Below are 22,500 nucleotides of genomic sequence, written 5' to 3'. Positions count from 1 at the left end.
GAGGATGACAGCGGGCGTGCGTAATAGGCTCGCCCGGGGATGAGGCAGCATCCCCGGGCGGCGGGCGGGAGGAGGCAGCCTCCCGCAAGCGGAACTTAGTTGTTGGAGGATGACAGCGGGCGTGCGTAAGAGGCTCGTCCGGGGATGAGGCAGCATCCCCGGGCGGCGGGCGGGAGGAGGCAGCCTCCCGCAAGCGGAACTTAGTCGTCGGAGGATGACAGCGGGCGTGCGTAAGAGGCTCGTCCGGGGATGAGGCAGCATCCTCGGGCGGCAGGCGGGAGTAGGCAGCCTCCCCTTAGTTTAACTTAGTCTCTGGAGAATGTTAGCGGGCGCGCGTAAGATAACGTATGTCCGCCTCTCGGTCACTCTGGCCGGGCGTGGGTGTGCGTCCGCTCCCGTCTTGTGAGCCTCCAAGTGGAACTTAGTGATCGGAGGATGACACCGGGCGTGCGTAAGAGGCGCGTCCGGGGATGAGGCAGCATCCTCGGGCGTCAGCCGGGAGTAGGCAGCCTCCCCCAAGTGGAACTTAGCCTCCACTAAGTGGAACTCAGTCTCCGGAGGATGACAGCGGGCGTGCGTAAGAGGCGCGTCCGGGGATGAGGCAGCATCCTCGGACACCGGCCGGGAGCGCGCGGGCGCTGTGGAAGTAAGTACATCCGCTCCTGGTACCTAAAAATTCCTCCAGCGGCGGGCCCCGGGCCTAAACTTTCTCCGGGCCGCGCAACACGCACTTTCCGCCGGACACCGACGGAGGCAACGTCCCCCTCCTGCGGTGACAAAAAAAATCCACCCCTGGTACCTAAAAATTTCTCCAGCGGCGGGCCCCTGGCCTAAACTTTCTCCGGCCCGCGCAACACGCACTTTCCGTCGGACACGGACGGAGGCAACGTCCCCCTCCTGCGGTGACAAAAAAAATCCACCCCTGGTACCTAAAAATTTCTCCAGCGGCGGGCCCCTGGCCTAAATTTTCTCCGGCCCGCGCAACACGCACTTTGCGCCGGACGCCGGTCCCAAACCACCACCGCCGACCGCCACAAGGCGACAGCCACCATCCCCAAGCGCCATCCCCGACCGCCACAAGGCGACCGCCACCAGCCGACCGCCACAAGGCGACAGCCACCATCCCCAAGCGCCACCAGCCGACCGCCACCAGCCGACCGCCACAAGGCGACAGCCACCAACCCCAAGCGCCACCCCCGACCGCCACCAGCCGACCGCCACCAGCCGACCGCCACAAGGCGACAGCCACCATCCCCAAGCGCCACCCCCGACCGCCACCAGCCGACCGCCACCAGCCGACCGCCAGCAGCCGACCGCCACAAGGCGACAGCCACCATCCCCAAGCGCCACCCCCGACCGCCACCCCCCGACCGCCACCAGCCGACCGCCACCAGCCGACCGCCACAAGGCGACAGCCACCATCCCCAAGCGCCACCCCCGACCGCCACCCCCCGACCGCCACCAGCCGACCGCCACCAGCCGACCGCCACAAGGCGACAGCCACCATCCCCAAGCGCCACCCCCGACCGCCACCAGCCGACCGCCACCAGCCGACCGCCACCAGCCGACCGCCACAAGGCGACAGCCACCATCCCCAAGCGCCACCCCCGACCGCCACCCCCCGACCGCCACCAGCCGACCGCCACCAGCCGACCGCCACAAGGCGACAGCCACCATCCCCAAGCGCCACCCCCGACCGCCACCAGCCGACCGCCACCAGCCGACCGCCACAAGGCGACAGCCACCATCCCCAAGCGCCACCCCCGACCGCCACCAGCCGACCGCCACCAGCCGACCGCCACCAGCCGACCGCCACAAGGCGACAGCCACCATCCCCAAGCGCCACCCCCGACCGCCACCCCCCGACCGCCACCAGCCGACCGCCACCAGCCGACCGCCACAAGGCGACAGCCACCATCCCCAAGCGCCACCCCCGACCGCCACCCCCCGACCGCCACCAGCCGACCGCCACCAGCCGACCGCCACAAGGCGACAGCCACCATCCCCAAGCGCCATCCCCGACCGCCACAAGGCGACCGCCACCAGCCGACCGCCACCAGCCGACAGCCACCATCCCCAAGCGCCATCCCCAAGCGCCACCAGCCGACCGCCACCAGCCGACAGCCACCATCCCCAAGCGCCATCCCCAAGCGCCACCCCCGACCGCCACCAGCCGACCGCCACCAGCCGACCGCCACCGGCCGACCGCCACCGGCCGTTCGCGGTGTGCGCCGCCGTTCCCCAAGCACCCTCCGGGACGAAGCCGGAGCCAGAGAATAGCAGCGGCCGTGCGTAAAAGCTGCGGCCGGGCCTCGCGGAGGGTCCCCGGGCAGCGAGCTGCCGAGCCCCGGCCTCCAGCTTCCACCAGGTAATAGGACCGGGCGCGCGCAAAAGCTGCGGCCGGGCCTGGCGGAAGGTCCTCGGGCATCCAGCGAGATCACACGGCCCCCACCGGAGGCGGCTAGCGCCTCCGTAGAGTAGTGCCGGCCCGCGGAAGCGGCCGCCCGTCAGCCTGCGTTGCCGCTGGTCGAAAAATGCACAAAGTGCCAAACCCCATTCATTTACAACGGCGTGTCCGCCAGAGGGCGCACTTCCCCCGGCGGACCAGCCGGCGGCTCCTCCGTGAAAGCCTATCCGCCTGGCGGTGGCTCCGGGCCGGCCTGGATTCCGGACCGCCACCGCTCACTCGCGGGACCCTAATCGGCCCGCGGACCAGCCGGCGGGACCTCCGTGAAAGCCTATCCGCCTGGCGGTGCCTCCTGGCCGGCCTGGATTCCGGACCGCCACCGCTCACTCGCGGGACCCTAATCGGCCCGCGGACCAGCCGGCGGATCCTCCGTGAAAGCCTATCCGCCTTCGCCGGTTCCCCGGCCGGCCACGGGTGGCGAGAATCCGGCCTCCTCGCCCGGAGCGCGCTTCGACTTGGGCGAAAAATGCACCAAGTGCCAAACCCCATTCATTTACAACGGCGTGTCCGCCAGAGGGCGCACTTCCTCCGGCCGGCGGGGCTCGTTAGAGAGCGCGTCCGCCTTGGCCGGTTCCCCGGCCGGCCACGGGTGGCGAGAATCCGGCCTCCTCGCCCGGAGCGCGCTTCGACTTGGGCGAAAAATGCACTAAGTGCCAAACCCCATTCATTTACAACGGCGTGTCCGCCAGAGGGCGCACTTCCTCCGGCCGGCGGGGCTCGTTAGAGAGCGCGTCCGCTTTCGCCGGTTCCCCGGTCGGCCTGCGAACGGCGAAAAGCCGGCCTCTTCCCCCGGAGCCCGGTGGGCGAATTTTTTTTTTTTTTTTTTTTTTTTTTTTCAAAGTGCCAACGGCTCTCGCGCCGCGCTGCGTCCGCCTTCGCCGGTTCCCCGGTCGGCCCGAACGAGCGAAAATTCGGCCTCTTGCCCCGGAGCCCGGTCGGCGAATTATTTATTTATTTATTTATTTATTTATTTATTTTTCCAAAGTGCCAACGGCTCTCGCGCCGCGATGCGTCCGCCTTCGCCGGTTCCCCGGTCGGCCACGAACGGCCAAAAATCGGCCTCTCCCCCCGGAGCCCGGTCGGCGAATTATTATTTATTTATTTATTTATTTATTTATTTTTCCAAAGTGCCAACGGCTCTCGCGCCGCGATGCGTCCGCCTTCGCCGGTTCCCCGGTCGGCCACGAAGTATTGCGCATGATTATACGCGATGTTAATATTTATTTAATTATTAAATAAATACATACATGTGTTTATTAATGATATACGCGATGTTAATATTTATTTAATTATTACCTATATTATGAATAAACTAACGGTGATTTTACACGATTTGACTACATACGTGACCGTGATATAGTGCCGAGGGCTCCCGCGCCGTCACGCGTCCGCCTTGGCACGGGTCGCCCGCGGCAGCGAGCGTTCGGCTCGCGGGGGTCCGCGGGGTGTTATTAGGGAGTGCGGCAGCCGTGCCGAGGCTCCGGCCGGCCGCCGGAAGTCCCGCGGGGGAGCGTCGGAGCTCCGCGAGGCCGGCCGGGGAGCCTCTTAGTCATCGCCCGCGCTCGCGGTGGTCCCGGTCGCTTAAAGTGCCACGGGAGGCGTAGCGATGCGAGTGAGTGTGCGCAAAGTGCGAGAGGCGGTGCATTTACGCGCCGTGTCCGCGAGAGGGAGGCAATTCCCCGTTGCGACCTCCGGGAGATCAGCGGGCCGCCGAAAAGGCTCGGCCGGGGTGCCTGGAGCCTCCTCGGGCGTCGAGTTAGGAGGGGGGCGCGCGGAGAACCGGCTGGATGTCCCCTGGAAGCTCAGCGGGCCGTGGGAAAGGCTTGGCCGGGGTGCCGGAAGCCTCGGCCGGCTTAAAAGTGAGGAGGAAAGCGCGCGGAGAACCGGCCGGAGGTCCCCTGGAAGCTCAGCGGGCCGTGGAGAAAGCTTAGCCGGGGTGCCTGGAGCCTCGGCCGGCTTAAAATGTGAGGAGGAAAGCGCGCGGAGAACCGGCCGGAGGTCCCCTGGAAGCTCAGCGGGACGTGGGAAACGCTTGGCCGGGGTGCCGGAAGCCTCGGCCGGCTTAAAAGTGAGGAGGAAAGCGCGCGGAGAACCGGCCGGAGGTCCCCTGGAAGCTCAGCGGGCCGTGGGAAACGCTTGGCCGGGGTGCCGGGAGCCTCGGCCGGCTTAAAACGTGAGGAGGAAAGCACCGGGAGAACCGGCTGGAGGTCTTCTGGAAGCTCAGCGGGCCGCCGAAAACGCGTAGCCGAGGTGCCGGGAGCCTCCTCGGGCGTCAAAAGTGAGGAGCGACGCACCCCCGAGAACCGCCCGGGTCCTCCAGCCACCGTTGAAAAAGACGTCGAGTCAGGCTACCTTAAGAGAGTCACAGTTACTCCCGCCGTTTACCCGCGCGGAGCGTCATCGCCTCCGCGAACCGTCAAAAATAAATAAATACATAAATAAATGTCAAGTGAGCCTACCTTAAGAGAGTCGTAGTTACTCCCGCCGTTTGGCCGCTCAAAGTGTCATCGGAAGCGGACCCACGCAAGTAAGTGTGCGCAAAGTGCGAGAGGTGGTGTTTTTACTCGCCGCGTCCGCCAGAGGGAGGCAATTCCCCGCCGCGGCGGCACCGGCAGCTTCCGAGCGTCTCCCCGAGCGCTCGGAAGTCCGTGCGGGGGGGAGATGAGAGCCGTGCGAGGTACCAGGTGGAGCCGGACGGCGCGGTGCTTCCAAGCAGCCGATCCGCTGGGCTTGGAGCTATTTTCGGCCACTTGGCGCGCGAGCACGGCCTCCCGGGTGGTGCCGGGGGGTGGTGCGTGAGCGCGCCGGCCGCTGGAAGTCCCGCGGAGGAGCGCCGGAGCTCCGCGAGGCCGGCCGGGGAGCCTCTTAGTCGTCACCCGGGGCCGCCGGAGCACCGGGGGGTGGTGCGCGAGCGCGCCGGCCGCCGGAGGTCCCGCGGAGGAGCGTCGGAGCTCCGCGAGGCCGGGGAGCCTCTCGGTAATCACCCGGGGCCGGCGGAGCGTTATTCGGCCGCTCTGCGCGCGCGCGCACGGCCTCCCGGCGGTGCCGGGGGGTGGTGCGCGAGCGCGCCGGCCGCCGGAGGTCCCGCGGAGGAGCGTCGGAGCTCCGCGAGGCCGGGGAGCCTCTCGGTAATCACCCGGGGCCGGCGGAGCGTTATTCGGCCGCTCTGCGCGCGCGCGCACGGCCTCCCGGCGCCTCCGCGAACCGCCAAAATAAATGTCAAGTGAGCCTACCTTAAGAGAGTCACAGTTACTCCCGCCGTTTACCCGCGCGGAGCGTCATCGCCTCCGCGAACCGTCAAAAATAAATAAGTACATAAATGAATAAATGTCAAGTGAGCCTACCTTAAGAGAGTCACAGTTACTCCCGCCGTTTACCCGCGCGGAGCGTCATCGCCTCCGCGAACCGTCAAAAATAAATAAATACATAAGTAAATAGATGTCAAGTGAGCCTACCTTAAGAGAGTCACAGTTACTCCCGCCGTTTACCCGCGCGGAGCGTCATCGCCTCCGCGAACCGTCAAAAATAAATAAATACATGAATAAATAGTCAAGTGAGCATACCTTAGGAGAGTCGCAGTTACTCCCGCCGTTTACCCGCGCGGAGCGTCATCGCCTCCGCGAACCGTCAAAAATAAATAAATACATGAATAAATAAATGTCAAGTGAGCCTACCTTAAGAGAGTCACAGTTACTCCCGCCGTTTACCCGCGCAAAGTGCGAGAGGCGGTGTATTTACTCGCCGTGTCCGCGAGAGGGAGGTAACTCCCCGTTGCGACCTCCGGGAGAGCAACGGGCCGCCGAAAACGCTCAGCCGAGGTGCTGGAAGCCTCGGCCGGCTCGCAAAGCGAGGCGCGAGGCACCGGGAGAACCGGCTGGAGGTCCCCTGGAAGCTCAGCGGGCCGTGGGAAACGCTCAGCCGAGGTGCTGGAAGCCTCGGCCGGCTCACAAAGCGAGGCGCGAGGCACCGGGAGAACCGGCTGGAGGTCCCCTGGAAGCTCAGCGGGCCGTGGGAAACGCTTGGCCGGGGTGCCTGGAGCCTCGGCCGGCTTAAAAGTGAGGAGGAAGCGCGCGGAGAACCGGCTGGAGGTCCCCTGGAAGCTCAGCGGGGTGTGGGAAAAAGCTTAGCCGGGGTGCCGGAAGCCTCGGCCGGCTTAAAACGTGAGGAGGAAAGCACCGGGAGAACCGGCTGGAGGTCTTCTGGAAGCTCAGCGGGCCGTGGAGAAAGCTTAGCCGGGGTGCCGGAAGCCTCGGCCGGCTTAAAATGTGAGGAGGAAACCGGCTGGACGTCTTCTGGAAGATCAGCGGGCCGTGGAAAATGCTAAGCCGAGGTGCTGGTTGTCGAATAAGGCTCCGCCATCTCGTAGAAGGTGCTAATAAAGTTCATATCCGCTCGGCTGGAGGTAATTGGCCAGCGGACCGGCCGGCGGGACCTCCGTGACCGCCTATCCGCCTGGCGGTGCCTCCTGGCCGGCGTGCATTCCGGGCCGCGACCGCTCACTTACGGGACCCTGATTGGCCCGCGGACCGGCCGGCGGGACCTCCGTGACCGCCTATCCGCCTGGCGGTGCCTGCTGGCCGGCGTGCATTCCGGGCCGCGACCGCTCACTTACGGGACCCTGATTGGCCCGCGGACCGGCCGGCGGGACCTCCGTGACAGCCTACCCGCCTGGCGGTGGCTGCTGGCCGGCGCGGATTCCGGGCCGCGACCGCTAACTTACGGGACCCTAATTGGCCCGCGGACCAGCTGGCGGGACCTCCGTGACAGCCTACCCGCCTGGCGGTGCCTCCTGGCCGGCGTGGATTCCGGGCCGCGACCGCTAACTTACGGGACCCTAAACGGCCCGCGGACCAGCTGGCGGGACCTCCGTGACCGCCCATCCGCCTGCCGGTGCCTCCTGGCCGGCGTGGATTCCGGGCCGCGACCGCTAACTTACGGGACCATAAATGGCCCGCGGACCAGCTGGCGGGACCTCCGTGACCGCCTATCCGCCTGGCGGTGCCTCCTGGCCGGCCTGGATTCCGGGCCGCGACCGCTCACCTACGGGACCCTAAATGGCCCGCGGACCAGCCGGCGGGACCTCCGTGACAGCCTATCCGCCTCCCGGTGGCTGCTGGCCGGCGCGGATTCCGGGCCGCGACCGCTAACTTACGGGACCCCAATTGGCCCGCGGACCAGCCGGCGGGACCCCCGTGACCGCCTATCCGCCTTGGCCGGTTCCCCGGCCGGCCACGGATGGCGAGAATCCGGCCTCCTCGCCCGGAGCGCTCGTCGGCTTCGGCGAAAAATGCACTAAGTGCCAAACCCCATTCATTTACAATAGCGTGTCCGCCAGAGGGCGCAGTTCCCCCCGCGGACCGGCCGGCGGGACCTCCGTGACCGCCTATCCGCCTGGTGGTGGCTGCGGGCCGGCGCGAATTCCGGGCCGCGACCGCTAACTTACGGGACCCCGATTGGCCCGCGGACCAGCCGGCGGGACCTCCGTGACCGCCTATCCGCCTGCGCTGGTTCCCCGGCCGGCGCGAATTCCGGGCCGCGACCGCTAACTTACGGGACCCCGATTGGCCCGCGGACCAGCCGGCGGGACCTCCGTGACCGCCTATCCGCCTGCGCTGGTTCCCCGGCCGGCGCGAATTCCGGGCCGCGACCGCTAACTTACGGGACCCCGATTGGCCCGCGGACCAGCCGGCGGGACCTCCGTGACCGCCTATGCGCCTGCGCTGGTTCCCCGGCCGGCGCGAATTCCGGGCCGCGACCGCTAATTTACGGGACCCCAATTGGCCCGCGGACCAGCCGGCGGGACCTCCGTGACCGCCTATCCGCCTTCGCTGGTTCCCCGGTCGGCGTGTATTCCGGGCCGCGGCCGCTCACTTACGGGACCAAAATTGGCCCGCGGACCAGCCGGCGGGACCTCCGTGACCGCCTATCCGCCTGCGCTGGTTCCCCGGCCGGCGTGGATTCCGGACCGCGACCGCTAAATTACGGGACCCAAATTGGCCCGCGGACCAGCCGGCGGGACATCCGTGACCGCCTATCCGCCTTCGCTGGTTCCCCGGTCGGCCACAGATGACGAATATTCGGCCTCTCGCTCTGGAAGTCCTGCCGACTTAGCCGAAAATTTTCTAAGTGCCATCGGCTCTCGCTCGGAAAAGTGTCCGCCTCGTCTGGTTCCCCAGCTCGGCCTCAGAATTCGAAAATTCGGCCTCTCTGAGGTACCAGGGGTAGGCTTTATGTACTTGGTCCCCCCAGTTAGTGTACTCATCACTTTACCCCCCTTTCGCAAAATATAGTCGGCACGTATGTGCAGAACTGTTTATTTTCATTTTAAAAATTTTCTAAGTGCCAGCGGAAGCTGTCACACGAACTGTCCGAGCTACCACGGTGCCCATCCCGGGCAGTGACGGCAAAAGGCCGATGTGTGTTTGATGGAAGTCTGAATAATTTCTAAGTGCCAACGGCTCAACCGCCGTAAAGTGTCCGCCTCGGCTGGTTCTCCCGGTCGGCCCGAACGAGCGAAAATTCGGCCTCTTCCCCTGGAGGTCCGGAACATTTTGGCGAATATTTTCAAAGTGCCAACGGCTGTTGCGCCGTAAAGTGTCCGCCTCGGCTGGTTCTCCCGGTCGGCCCGAACGAGCGAAAATTCGGCCTCTTCCCCTGGAGGTCCGGAACATTTTGGCGAATATTTTCAAAGTGCCAACGGCTGTTGCGCCGTAAAGTGTCCGACCCGGCCGGTTCCTCCGGTCGGCCCGAACGAGCGAAAATTCGGCCTCTTCCCCTGGAGGTCCGGAACATTTTGGCGAATATTTTCAAAGTGCCAACGGCTGTTGCGCCGTAACGTGTCCGACCCGGCCGGTTCCTCCGGTCGGCCCGAACGAGCGAAAATTCGGCCTCTTCCCCTGGAGGTCCGGAACATTTTGGCGAATATTTTCAAAGTGCCAACGGCTGTTGCGCCGTAACGTGTCCGACCCGGCCGGTTCCTCCGGTCGGCCCGAACGAGCGAAAATTCGGCCTCTTCCCCTGGAGGTCCGGAACATTTTGGCGAATATTTTCAAAGTGCCAACGGCTGTTGCGCCGTAACGTGTCCGACCCGGCCGGTTCCTCCGGTCGGCCCGAACGAGCGAAAATTCGGCCTCTTCCCCTGGAGGTCCGGACGACTTTGGCGAATATTTTCTAAGTGCGAACGGCTGTTGCGCCGTAACGTGTCCGACCCGGCCGGTTCCTCCGGTCGGCCCGAACGAGCGAAAATTCGGCCTCTTCCCCTGGAGGTCCGGACGACTTTGACGAATATTTTCTAAGTGCCAACGGCTGTTCCGCCGTAACGTGTCCGACCCGGCCGGTTCCTCCGGTCGGCCTGAACAAGTGAAAATTCGGCCTCTTCCCCTGGAGGTCCGGAACATTTTGGCGAATATTTTCTAAGTGCCATCGGCTCTTCCGCCGTAAGGTGTCCGACCCGGCCGGTTCCTCCGGTCGGCCTGAACGAGCGAAAATTCGGCCTCTTCCCCTGGAGGTCCTGTCAAGTTTAACGAATATTTTCTAAGTGCCATCGGCTCTTCCGCCGTAATGTGTCCGACTCGGCCGGTTCCTCCGGTCGGCCTGAACGAGCGAAAATTCGGCCTCTTCCCCTGGAGGTCCTGTCAAGTTTAACGAATATTTTCTAAGTGCCATCGGCTCTTCCGCCGTAAGGTGTCCGACTCGGCCGGTTCCTCCGGTCGGCCTGAACGAGCGAAAATTCGGCCTCTTCCCCTGGAGGTCCTGTCAAGTTTAACGAATATTTTCTAAGTGCCATCGGCTCTTCCGCCGTAAGGTGTCCGACTCGGCCGGTTCCTCCGGTCGGCCTGAACAAGCGAAAATTCGGCCTCTTCCCCTGGAGGTCCGTTCAAGTTTAACGAATATTTTCTAAGTGCCATCGGCTCTTCCGCCGTAAGGTGTCCGACTCGGCTGGTTCCCGATGTCGGCCAGAACAAGTGGAAACTCGGCCTCTTCCCCTGGAGGTCAGTTGAAGTTTAACGAATATTTTCAAAGTGCCAACGGCTGCTCCGCCGTAAAGCGTCCGACTCGGCTGGTTCCCGATGTCGGCCAGAACAAGTGAAAATTCGGCCTCTTCCCCTGGAGGTCCGTTCAAGATTAACGAATATTTTCTAAGTGCCAACGGCTGCTCCGCCGTAAAGCGTCCGACTCGGCTGGTTCCCGATGTCGGCCAGAACAAGTGAAAATTCGGCCTCTTCCCCTGGAGGTCCGTTCAAGATTAACGAATATTTTCTAAGTGCCAACGGCTCTTGCGCCGAAAAGCGTCCGCCTCGGCTGGTTCCCGATGTCGGCCAGAACAAGTGAAAATTCGGCCTCTTCCCCTGGAGGTCCGTTCAAGATTAACGAATATTTTCTAAGTGCCAACGGCTCTTGCGCCGAAAAGCGTCCGCCTCGGCTGGTTCCCGCGGTCGGACACAAAATGTGTCAATTCGGCCTCTCTGAGGTACCAGGGGAGGGCTTTATGTACTTGGTCCCCCCACTTAGTGTACTCATCACTTTACCCCCCTTTCGCAAAATATAGTCGGCACGTATGTGCAGAACTGTTTATTTTCATTTTAAAAATTGTCTAAGTGCCAGCGGAAGCTGTCACACGAACTGTCCGAGCTACCACGGTGCCCATCCCGGGCAGTGACGGCAAAAGGCCGATGTGTGTTTGATGGAAGTCTGAATAATTTCTAAGTGCCAACGGCTCAACCGCCGTAAAGTGTCCGCCTCGGCCGGTTCTCCCGGTCGGCCCGAACGAGCGAAAATTCGGCCTCTTTCCCTGGAGGTCCGGAACATTTTGGCGAATATTTTCTAAGTGCCAACGGGTGCTCCGCCGTAAAGTGTCCGCCTCGGCTGGTTCCCCCGGTCGGCCAGAACAAGTGAAAATTCGGCCTCTTCCCCTGGAGGTCCGGAACATTTTGGCGAATATTTCCTAAGTGCCAACGGCTGTTCCGCCGTAAAGAGTCCGACTCGGCTGGTTCCCGATGTCGGCCAGAACAAGTGAAAAATCGGCCTCTTCCCCTGGAAGTCCGGCCGAGTTAAGGCAAATATTTCCTAAGTGCCAACGGCTGTTCCGCCGTAAAGGGTCCGACTCGGCTGGTTCCCGATGTCGGCCAGAACAAGTGAAAAATCGGCCTCTTCCCCTGGAAGTCCGGCCGAGTTAAGGCAAATATTTCCTAAGTGCCAACGGCTGCTCCGCCGTAAAGCGTCCGACTCGGCTGGTTCCCGATGTCGGCCAGAATAAGTGGAAATTCGGCCTCTTCCCCTGGAGGTCCGTTCAAGATTAACGAATATTTTCTAAGTGCCAACGGCTGCTCCGCCGAAAAGCGTCCGACTCGGCTGGTTCCCGATGTCGGCCAGAACAAGTGAAAATTCGGCCTCTTCCCCTGGAGGTCAGTTGAAGTTTAACGAATATTTTCTAAGTGCCAACGGCTGTTCCGCCGTAAAGAGTCCGACTCGGCTGGTTCCCGATGTCGGCCAGAACAAGTGAAAATTCGGCCTCTTCCCCTGGAGGTCAGTTGAAGTTTAACGAATATTTTCTAAGTGCCAACGGCTGTTCCGCCGTAAAGAGTCCGACTCGGCTGGTTCCCGATGTCGGCCAGAACAAGTGAAAATTCGGCCTCTTCCCCTGGAAGTCCGGCCGAGTTAAGGCAAATATTTCCCAAGTGCCAACGGCTGTTCCGCCGTAAAGGGTCCGACTCGGCTGGTTCCCGATGTCGGCCAGAACAAGTGAAAAATCGGCCTCTTCCCCTGGAAGTCCGGCCAAGTTCGGCGAATATTTCCTAAGTGCCAACGGCTGTTCCGCCGTAAAGAGTCCGACTCGGCTGGTTCCCGATGTCGGCCAGAACAAGTGAAAATTCGGCCTCTTCCCCTGGAAGTCCGGCCGAGTTAAGGCAAATATTTCCTAAGTGCCAACGGCTGTTCCGCCGTAAAGAGTCCGACTCGGCTGGTTCCCGATGTCGGCCAGAACAAGTGAAAAATCGGCCTCTTCCCCTGGAAGTCCGGCCAAGTTCGGCGAATATTTCCTAAGTGCCAACGGCTGTTCCGCCGTAAAGAGTCCGACTCGGCTGGTTCCCGATGTCGGCCAGAACAAGTGAAAATCCGGCCTCTTCCCCTGGAAGTCCGGCCGAGTTAAGGCAAATATTTCCTAAGTGCCAACGGCTGTTCCGCCGTAAAGAGTCCGACTCGGCTGGTTCCCGATGTCGGCCAGAACAAGTGAAAATCCGGCCTCTTCCCCTGGAAGTCCGGCCGAGTTAAGGCGAATATTTCCTAAGTGCCAACGGCTGCTCAGCCTTAAAGTGTCCGACTCGGCTGGTTCCCGATGTCGGCCAGAACAAGTGAAAATCCGGCCTCTTCCCCTGGAAGTCCGGCCGAGTTAAGGCGAATATTTCCTAAGTGCCAACGGCTGCTCAGCCTTAAAGTGTCCGACTCGGCCGGTTCCCGATGTCGGCCAGAACAAGTGAAAATCCGGCCTCTTCCCCTGGAAGTCCGGCCGAGTTAAGGCAAATATTTCCTAAGTGCCAACGGCTGTTCCGCCGTAAAGGGTCCGACTCGGCTGGTTCCCGATGTCGGCCAGAACAAGTGAAAAATCGGCCTCTTCCCCTGGAGGTCCGGAACATTTTGGCGAATATTTCCTAAGTGCCAACGGCTGTTCCGCCGTAAAGTGTCCGCCTCGGCTGGTTCCCGATGTCGGCCAGAACAAGTGAAAATCCGGCCTCTTCCCCTGGAGGTCCGGAACATTTTGGCAAATATTTCCTAAGTGCCAACGGCTGCTCCGCCGTAAAGTGTCCGACTCGGCCGGTTCCCCCGGTCGTCCAGAACAAGTGAAAATCCGGCCTCTTCCCCTGGAAGTCCGGCCGAGTTAAGGCAAATATTTCCTAAGTGCCAACGGCTGCTCAGCCTTAAAGTGTCCGACTCGGCTGGTTCCCGATGTCGGCCAGAACAAGTGAAAATCCGGCCTCTTCCCCTGGAAGTCCGGCCGAGTTAAGGCGAATATTTCCTAAGTGCCAACGGCTGCTCAGCCTTAAAGTGTCCGACTCGGCTGGTTCCCGATGTCGGCCAGAACAAGTGAATATTCGGCCTCTTCCCCTGGAGGTCCGGAACATTTTGGCAAATATTTCCTAAGTGCCAACGGCTGCTCCGCCGTAAAGTGTCCGACTCGGCTGGTTCCCGATGTCGGCCAGAACAAGTGAAAATCCGGCCTCTTCCCCTGGAAGTCCGGCCAAGTTCGGCGAATATTTCCTAAGTGCCAACGGCTGTTCCGCCGTAAAGAGTCCGACTCGGCTGGTTCCCGATGTCGGCCAGAACAAGTGAATATTCGGCCTCTTCCCCTGGAGGTCCGTTCAAGATTAACGAATATTTTCTAAGTGCCAACGGCTGCTCCGCCGTAAAGCGTCCGACTCGGCTGGTTCCCGATGTCGGCCAGAACAAGTGAATATTCGGCCTCTTCCCCTGGAGGTCCGTTCAAGATTAACGAATATTTTCTAAGTGCCAACGGCTGCTCCGCCGTAAAGCGTCCGACTCGGCTGGTTCCCGATGTCGGCCAGAACAAGTGAAAATTCGGCCTCTTCCCCTGGAGGTCAGTTGAAGTTTAACGAATATTTTCTAAGTGCCAACGGCTGCTCCGCCGTAAAGCGTCCGACTCGGCTGGTTCCCGATGTCGGCCAGAACAAGTGAAAATTCGGCCTCTTCCCCTGGAGGTCAGTTGAAGTTTAACGAATATTTTCAAAGTGCCAACGGCTGCTCCGCCGTAAAGCGTCCGACTCGGCTGGTTCCCGATGTCGGCCAGAACAAGTGAAAATTCGGCCTCTTCCCCTGGAGGTCCGTTCAAGATTAACGAATATTTTCTAAGTGCCAACGGCTCTTGCGCCGAAAAGCGTCCGCCTCGTCTGGTTCCCGCGGTCGGACACAAAATGTGTCAATTCGGCCTCTCTGAGGTACCAGGGGTAGGCTTTATGTACTTGGTCCCCCCACTTAGTGTACTCATCACTTTACCCCCCTTTCGCAAAATATAGTCGGCACGTATGTGCAGAACTGTTTATTTTCATTTTAAAAATTGTCTAAGTGCCAGCGGAAGCTGTCACACGAACTGTCCTAGCTACCACGGTGCCCATCCCGGGCAGTGACGGCAAAAGGCCGATGTGTGTTTATGGAAGTCTGAATAATTTCTAAGTGCCAACGGCTCAACCGCCGTAAAGTGTCCGCCTCGGCTGGTTCTCCCGGTCGGCCCGAACGAGCGAAAATTCGGCCTCTTCCCCTGGAGGTCCGGAACATTTTGGCGAATATTTTCAAAGTGCCAACGGCTGCTCCGCCGTAAAGTGTCCGCCTCGGCTGGTTCCCCCGGTCGGCCAGAACAAGTGAAAATTCGGCCTCTTCCCCTGGAGGTCCGGAACATTTTGGCGAATATTTTCAAAGTGCCAACGGCTGCTCCGCCGTAAAGTGTCCGCCTCGGCTGGTTCCCCCGGTCGGCCAGAACAAGTGAAAATTCGGCCTCTTCCCCTGGAGGTCCGGAACATTTTGGCGAATATTTCCTAAGTGCCAACGGCTGCTCCGCCGTAAAGTGTCCGACTCGGCTGGTTCCCCCGGTCGGCCAGAACAAGTGAAAAATCGGCCTCTTCCCCTGGAAGTCCGGCCGAGTTAAGGCAAATATTTCCTAAGTGCCAACGGCTGCTCAGCCTTAAAGGGTCCGACTCGGCTGGTTCCCGATGTCGGCCAGAACAAGTGAAAATTCGGCCTCTTCCCCTGGAAGTCCGGCCGAGTTAAGGCAAATATTTCCTAAGTGCCAACGGCTGCTCCGCCGTAAAGCGTCCGACTCGGCTGGTTCCCGATGTCGGCCAGAACAAGTGAAAATTCGGCCTCTTCCCCTGGAGGTCCGTTCAAGATTAACGAATATTTCCTAAGTGCCAACGGCTGTTCCGCCGTAAAGAGTCCGACTCGGCTGGTTCCCGATGTCGGCCAGAACAAGTGAAAAATCGGCCTCTTCCCCTGGAAGTCCGGCCGAGTTCGGCGAATATTTCCTAAGTGCCAACGGCTGTTCCGCCGTAAAGAGTCCGACTCGGCTGGTTCCCGATGTCGGCCAGAACAAGTGAAAATCCGGCCTCTTCCCCTGGAAGTCCGGCCGAGTTAAGGCAAATATTTCCTAAGTGCCAACGGCTGTTCCGCCGTAAAGGGTCCGACTCGGCTGGTTCCCGATGTCGGCCAGAACAAGTGAAAAATCGGCCTCTTCCCCTGGAAGTCCGGCCGAGTTCGGCGAATATTTCCTAAGTGCCAACGGCTGTTCCGCCGTAAAGAGTCCGACTCGGCTGGTTCCCGATGTCGGCCAGAACAAGTGAAAATCCGGCCTCTTCCCCTGGAAGTCCGGCCGAGTTAAGGCAAATATTTCCTAAGTGCCAACGGCTGTTCCGCCGTAAAGAGTCCGACTCGGCTGGTTCCCGATGTCGGCCAGAACAAGTGAAAAATCGGCCTCTTCCCCTGGAAGTCCGGCCGAGTTCGGCGAATATTTCCTAAGTGCCAACGGCTGTTCCGCCGTAAAGAGTCCGACTCGGCTGGTTCCCGATGTCGGCCAGAACAAGTGAAAATCCGGCCTCTTCCCCTGGAAGTCCGGCCGAGTTAAGGCAAATATTTCCTAAGTGCCAACGGCTGTTCCGCCGTAAAGGGTCCGACTCGGCTGGTTCCCGATGTCGGCCAGAACAAGTGAAAAATCGGCCTCTTCCCCTGGAAGTCCGGCCGAGTTCGGCGAATATTTCCTAAGTGCCAACGGCTGTTCCGCCGTAAAGAGTCCGACTCGGCTGGTTCCCGATGTCGGCCAGAACAAGTGAAAATCCGGCCTCTTCCCCTGGAAGTCCGGCCGAGTTAAGGCGAATATTTCCTAAGTGCCAACGGCTGTTCCGCCGTAAAGGGTCCGACTCGGCTGGTTCCCGATGTCGGCCAGAACAAGTGAAAAATCGGCCTCTTCCCCTGGAAGTCCGGCCGAGTTCGGCGAATATTTCCTAAGTGCCAACGGCTGTTCCGCCGTAAAGAGTCCGACTCGGCTGGTTCCCGATGTCGGCCAGAACAAGTGAAAATCCGGCCTCTTCCCCTGGAAGTCCGGCCGAGTTAAGGCGAATATTTCCTAAGTGCCAACGGCTGTTCCGCCGTAAAGGGTCCGACTCGGCTGGTTCCCGATGTCGGCCAGAACAAGTGAAAAATCGGCCTCTTCCCCTGGAAGTCCGGCCGAGTTCGGCGAATATTTCCTAAGTGCCAACGGCTGTTCCGCCGTAAAGAGTCCGACTCGGCTGGTTCCCGATGTCGGCCAGAACAAGTGAAAATCCGGCCTCTTCCCCTGGAAGTCCGGCCGAGTTAAGGCGAATATTTCCTAAGTGCCAACGGCTGCTCAGCCTTAAAGTGTCCGACTCGGCTGGTTCCCGATGTCGGCCCGAACGAGCGAAAATTCGGCCTCTTCCCCTGGAGGTCCGGAACATTTTGGCGAATATTTCCTAAGTGCCAACGGCTGCTCCGCCGTAAAGTGTCCGACTCGGCTGGTTCCCGATGTCGGCCAGAACAAGTGAAAATCCGGCCTCTTCCCCTGGAAGTCCGGCCAAGTTCGGCGAATATTTCCTAAGTGCCAACGGCTGCTCCGCCGTAAAGAGACCGACTCGGCTGGTTCCCGATGTCGGCCAGAACAAGTGAAAATTCGGCCTCTTCCCCTGGAGGTCAGTTGAAGTTTAACGAATATTTCCTAAGTGCCAACGGCTGCTCCGCCGTAAAGTGTCCGACTCGGCTGGTTCCCGATGTCGGCCAGAACAAGTGAATATTCGGCCTCTTCCCCTGGAGGTCCGGAACATTTTGGCAAATATTTCCTAAGTGCCAACGGCTGCTCCGCCGTAAAGAGTCCGACTCGGCTGGTTCCCGATGTCGGCCAGAACAAGTGAAAAATCGGCCTCTTCCCCTGGAAGTCCGGCCGAGTTCGGCGAATATTTCCTAAGTGCCAACGGCTGTTCCGCCGTAAAGAGTCCGACTCGGCTGGTTCCCGATGTCGGCCAGAACAAGTGAAAATTCGGCCTCTTCCCCTGGAGGTCCGTTCAAGATTAACGAATATTTTCTAAGTGCCAACGGCTGCTCCGCCGTAAAGCGTCCGACTCGGCTGGTTCCCGATGTCGGCCAGAACAAGTGAAAATTCGGCCTCTTCCCCTGGAAGTCCGGCCGAGTTAAGGCAAATATTTCCTAAGTGCCAACGGCTGCTCAGCCTTTAAGTGTCCGACTCGGCTGGTTCCCGATGTCGGCCAGAACAAGTGAAAATCCGGCCTCTTCCCCTGGAAGTCCGGCCGAGTTAAGGCAAATATTTCCTAAGTGCCAACGGCTGCTCAGCCGTAAAGGGTCCGACTTGGCTGGTTCCCGATGTCGGCCAGAACAAGTGAAAATTCGGCCTCTTCCCCTGGAGGTCAGTTGAAGTTTAACGAATATTTTCTAAGTGCCAACGGCTGCTCCGCCGTAAAGTGTCCGCCTCGGCCGGTTCACCCAGTCGGCCAGAACAAGTGAAAATTTGGCCTCTTCCCCTGGAGGTCCGGAACATTTTGGCGAATATTTTCTAAGTGCCAACGGCTGCTCCGCCGTAAAGCGTCCGACTCGGCTGGTTCCCGATGTCGGCCAGAACAAGTGACAATTCGGCCTCTTCCCCTGGAGGTCCTTTCAAGTTTAACGAATATTTTCTAAGTGCCAACGGCTGCTCCGCCTTAAAGCGTCCGACTCGGCTGGTTCCCGATGTCGGCCAGAACAGGTGAAAATTCGGCCTCTTCCCCTGGAGGTCCGTTCAAGTTTGGCGAATATTTTCTAAGTGCCAACGGCTGCTCCGCCTTAAAGTGTCCGACTCGGCTGGTTCCCGATGTCGGGCAGAACAAGTGACAATTCGGCCTCTTCCCCTGGAAGTCCGGCCGAGTTTGGCGAATATTTTCTAAGTGCCAACGGCTGCTCCGCCGTAAAGAGTCCGACTCGGCTGGTTCCCGATGTCGGCCAGAAAAAGTGACAATTCGGCCTCTTCCCCTGGAGGTCCTTTGAAGTTTAGCGAATATTTTCTAAGTGCCAACGGCTCTTGCGCCGAAAAGCGTCCGCCTCGGCTGGTTCCCGCGGTCGGCCGTAATAGGCGAAAATTCGGCCTCTTCCCCTGGAGCGACCTCCAAATTTGGGCGAAATTTTTTCTAAGTGCCTAAAGGTACCAGGGGTTGGGGTACCAGGGGTGCATTACCAACTGGTCTTTTGTCAACCCATGTACTTTTTCTAGAGTACATGGGTTGGTCCCCCCACTTAGTGTACTCATCACTTTACCCCCTTACCCCCCTTTCGCAAAATATAGTCAGAACGAGCATGGGGGACGCAATTGTTTTCCATGCAAATCAATTGGGCTGGTCCGAGCGCTGGTAACGGCCGCCAGCAAGCGTCCCCTGCTCGGATAGCAGAACTGAAGAAGCACGGCACTTCCAGAGAGAGAGAGAGAAAATTTTCTAAGTGCCACATTTCTCAAAAATTTTCAAAGTGCCACATCTCTCAAAAAATTTCTAAGTGCCACATCTCTCAAAAAATTTCTAAGTGCCACATCTCTGAAAAAATTTCTAAGTGCCACATCTCTGAAAAACTTTCTAAGTGCCACATCTCTGAAAAATTTTCTAAGTGCCACAGCACGGCTGTGAAATATTCAAAGTCCTACAGGCATTGGCAGAATCCGCGGACGGCCGTCTGCTCCCGGCGGCCGCCGCGAAGCTACTACCCCCTCCCGGGGACGGCTGTCTGCTCCCGGCAGCCGTCCTTACCCCCCTCCCCCGTTTGCACCGCCTGAAGTTAGACCCGCCTTGGTAGGGCCCCCACCGGCCCCGGCTCGCCGGCGTTGGGTGGACGGTTCCTGCCCACTTGCGGGTCCCGGTCGCTTGGCAACCGACCGGGGAGGACCAGCCGCCTCCTTAAACACAGGCTGGAAGGGAAATCCGATCAAGCTACGGAGGACCGGCCGCCTCCATAAACTCAGGCCGGAAGGGAAATCCAATCAAGCTACGGAGGACCGGCCGCCTCCATAAACACAGGCCGGAAGGGAAATCCAATCAAGCTACGGAGGACCGGCCGCCTCCATAAACTCAGGCCGGAAGGGAAATCCGATCAAGTTACGGAGGACCGGTCGCCTCCCTAAACACAGGCCGGGCAAAAATCCACGAATGGCCCGTCAAGGGTAGAAGGTCATCCAAGGAAGGAGGTACCGGCCGCCTCCTTAAACACAGGCCGGGCAAAAATCTGCGAATGGCCCGTCAAGGGTAGTAGGTCATCCAAGAAAGGGGGTACCGGCCGCCTCTATTAACAGGCCGGGCAAAAATCTGCGAATGGGCCCGTCAAGGGTAGTGGGTCATCCAAGGAAGGAGGTACCGGCCGCCTCCTTAAACACAGGCCGGGCAAAAATCTGCGAATGGCCCGTCAAGGGTAGTAGGTCATCCAAGAAAGGGGGTACCGGCCGCCTCTATTAACAGGCCGGGCAAAAATCTGCGAATGGGCCCGTCAAGGGTAGTGGGTCATCCAAGGAAGGAGGTACCGGCCGCCTCCTTAAACACAGGCCGGGCAAAAATCTGCGAATGGCCCGTCAAGGGTAGTAGGTCATCCAAGAAAGGGGGTACCGGCCGCCTCTATTAACAGGCCGGGCAAAAATCTGCGAATGGGCCCGTCAAGGGTAGTGGGTCATCCAAGGAAGGAGGTACCGGCCGCCTCCTTAAACACAGGCCGGGCAAAAATCTGCGAACGGTCCGTCAAGGATTCTGGCTCATCCAAGAAAGGGGGTACCGGCCGCCTTACTAACAGGCCGGAGTACAGGGGGCGAAAGGCTGTCGATGGGGAAGGATCGGGGCCACGGCTAATCTAGCGATGCCCGCGTCGGGCGGTCACTCCGACGAATGAGCGGGGCCGAATCCGGCGCGAGGCGGCCTTCAGGCACGTGGTTCGAGACGACCTCACCCGGCTCTAGCCCGGAGGATCGGAGGCAACGGCCGTCTCCTTAAGCTAAGGCCGGACGAAAATCTGCGGATGCGGTCCATCCAAGGCAGACGGAGGTACCGGCCGCCTCGGTAAACAAAGCCCGGGCAAAAATCTGCGAATGGTCCGTCAAGGATTCTGGCTCATCCAAGGTGGGGGTACCGGCCGCCTCTATTAACAGGCCGGAGTACAGGGGGCGAAAGGCTGTCGATGGGGAAGGATCGGGGGCCACGGCTAATCTAGCGATGCCCGCGTCGGGCGGTCACTCCGACGAATGAGCGGGGCCGAATCCGGCGTAGGCGGCCTTCAGGCACGTGGTTCGAGACGACCTCACCCGGCTCTAGCCCGGAGGATCGGAGGCAACGGCCGTCTCCTTAAGCTAAGGCCGGACGAAAATCTGCGGATGCGGTCCATCCAAGGCAGACGGAGGTACCGGCCGCCTCGGTAAATAAAGCCCGGGCAAAAATCTGCGAACGGCCCGTCAAGGGTTCTGTCTCATCCAAGAAAGGGGTACCGGCCGCCTCAGAGGCCGGAGCGAAGGGGGCGAAAGGCTGTCGATGGGGAAGGATCGGGGCCACGGCTAATCTAGCGATGCCCGCGTCGGGCGGTCACTCCGACGAATGAGCGGGGCCGAATCCGGCGTAGGCGGCCTTCAGGCACGTGGTTCGAGACGACCTCACCCGGCTCTAGCCCGGAGCGAATATCATCTCCAAGGTGTGGAGGCAACGGCCGTCTCCTTAAGCTAAGGCCGGACGAAAATCTGCGGATGCGGTCCATCCAAGGCAGACGGAGGTACCGGCCGCCTCGGTAAATAAAGCCCGGGCAAAAATCTGCGAACGGCCCGTCAAGGGTTCTGTCTCATCCAAGAAAGGGGTACCGGCCGCCTCAGAGGCCGGAGCGAAGGGGGCGAAAGGCTGTCGATGGGGAAGGATCGGGGCCACGGCTAATCTAGCGATGCCCGCGTCGGGCGGTCACTCCGACGAATGAGCGGGGCCGAATCCGGCGTAGGCGGCCTTCAGGCACGTGGTTCGAGACGACCTCACCCGGCTCTAGCCCGGAGCGAATATCATCTCCAAGGTGTGGAGGCAACGGCCGTCTCCTTAAGCTAAGGCCGGACGAAAATCTGCGGATGCGGTCCATCCAAGGCAGACGGAGGTACCGGCCGCCTCGGTAAACAGAGGCCGGGCGAAAATCTGCGAATGGTCCGTTAAGGATTCTCTCTCATCCAAGGAAGGGGTACCGGCCGCCTCTATTAACAGGCCGGAGCACAGGGGGCGAAAGGCTGTCGATGGGGAAGGATCGGGGCCACGGCTAATCTAGCGATGCCCGCGTCGGGCGGTCACTCCGACGAATGAGCGGGGCCGAATCCGGCGCGAGGCGGCCTTCAGGCACGTGGTTCGAGACGACCTCACCCGGCTCTAGCCCGGAGCGAAAAAAACACTCTTATAACCTGACCGACATGCGCCCATGACCCGCCTTGGTAGGGCCCCCACCGGCCCCGGCTACCGCCGGCGTTGGGTGGACGGTTCCTCCCCACTTGCGGGTCGCACTCCAGCGCTACGGCCGCCGCGCGAGCGCGCGCCCCGCGCCGCCCGCGCAGGCCTAGCGCGAACCGTACGGCAGCGAAACCGAGACGCCCCGGCTCAACCTCACCCAGAGGCCATCCACGGAGGCCGAGCGCGCGATCCGACTTGCGGCACGCCACGTGGGCGTCCGCCGGCCGCGCCGGTCGACCGCGAAACCGATTTCTCAAAGACCACGCCCGAGTCCCAACCTCCGCACATATCCGCACACGCCTTCCCGACCACCGCGAAGCGGGAGGCGTCTATCGTGGCCGCCGGGGCGTATGACCCCTCCGCGTGAGGCGTGCGGGCTCGGGGGGGCCGCAACGACCGAGTCTGACTCGGACGGGGCGCAGCTTCCCTCCCGGTCGCAGCATCAGCGCCGAACGCGCGACGTCACCAGCCCCCCGGAACGGTTCGTCGGGAGCGCGGCAATGGCCCACATCTCACCTCGCCAGCCGGCCGCAGCGGGCCGCGCCG

Source organism: Syngnathus scovelli, unplaced genomic scaffold (genome assembly GCF_024217435.2).
Source record: "Syngnathus scovelli strain Florida unplaced genomic scaffold, RoL_Ssco_1.2 HiC_scaffold_200, whole genome shotgun sequence".
In the NCBI taxonomy this organism is placed as follows: domain Eukaryota; kingdom Metazoa; phylum Chordata; class Actinopteri; order Syngnathiformes; family Syngnathidae; genus Syngnathus; species Syngnathus scovelli.
The sequence above is the reverse complement of the archived record's forward strand: the minus strand, read 5'-3'. Positions refer to the sequence as shown.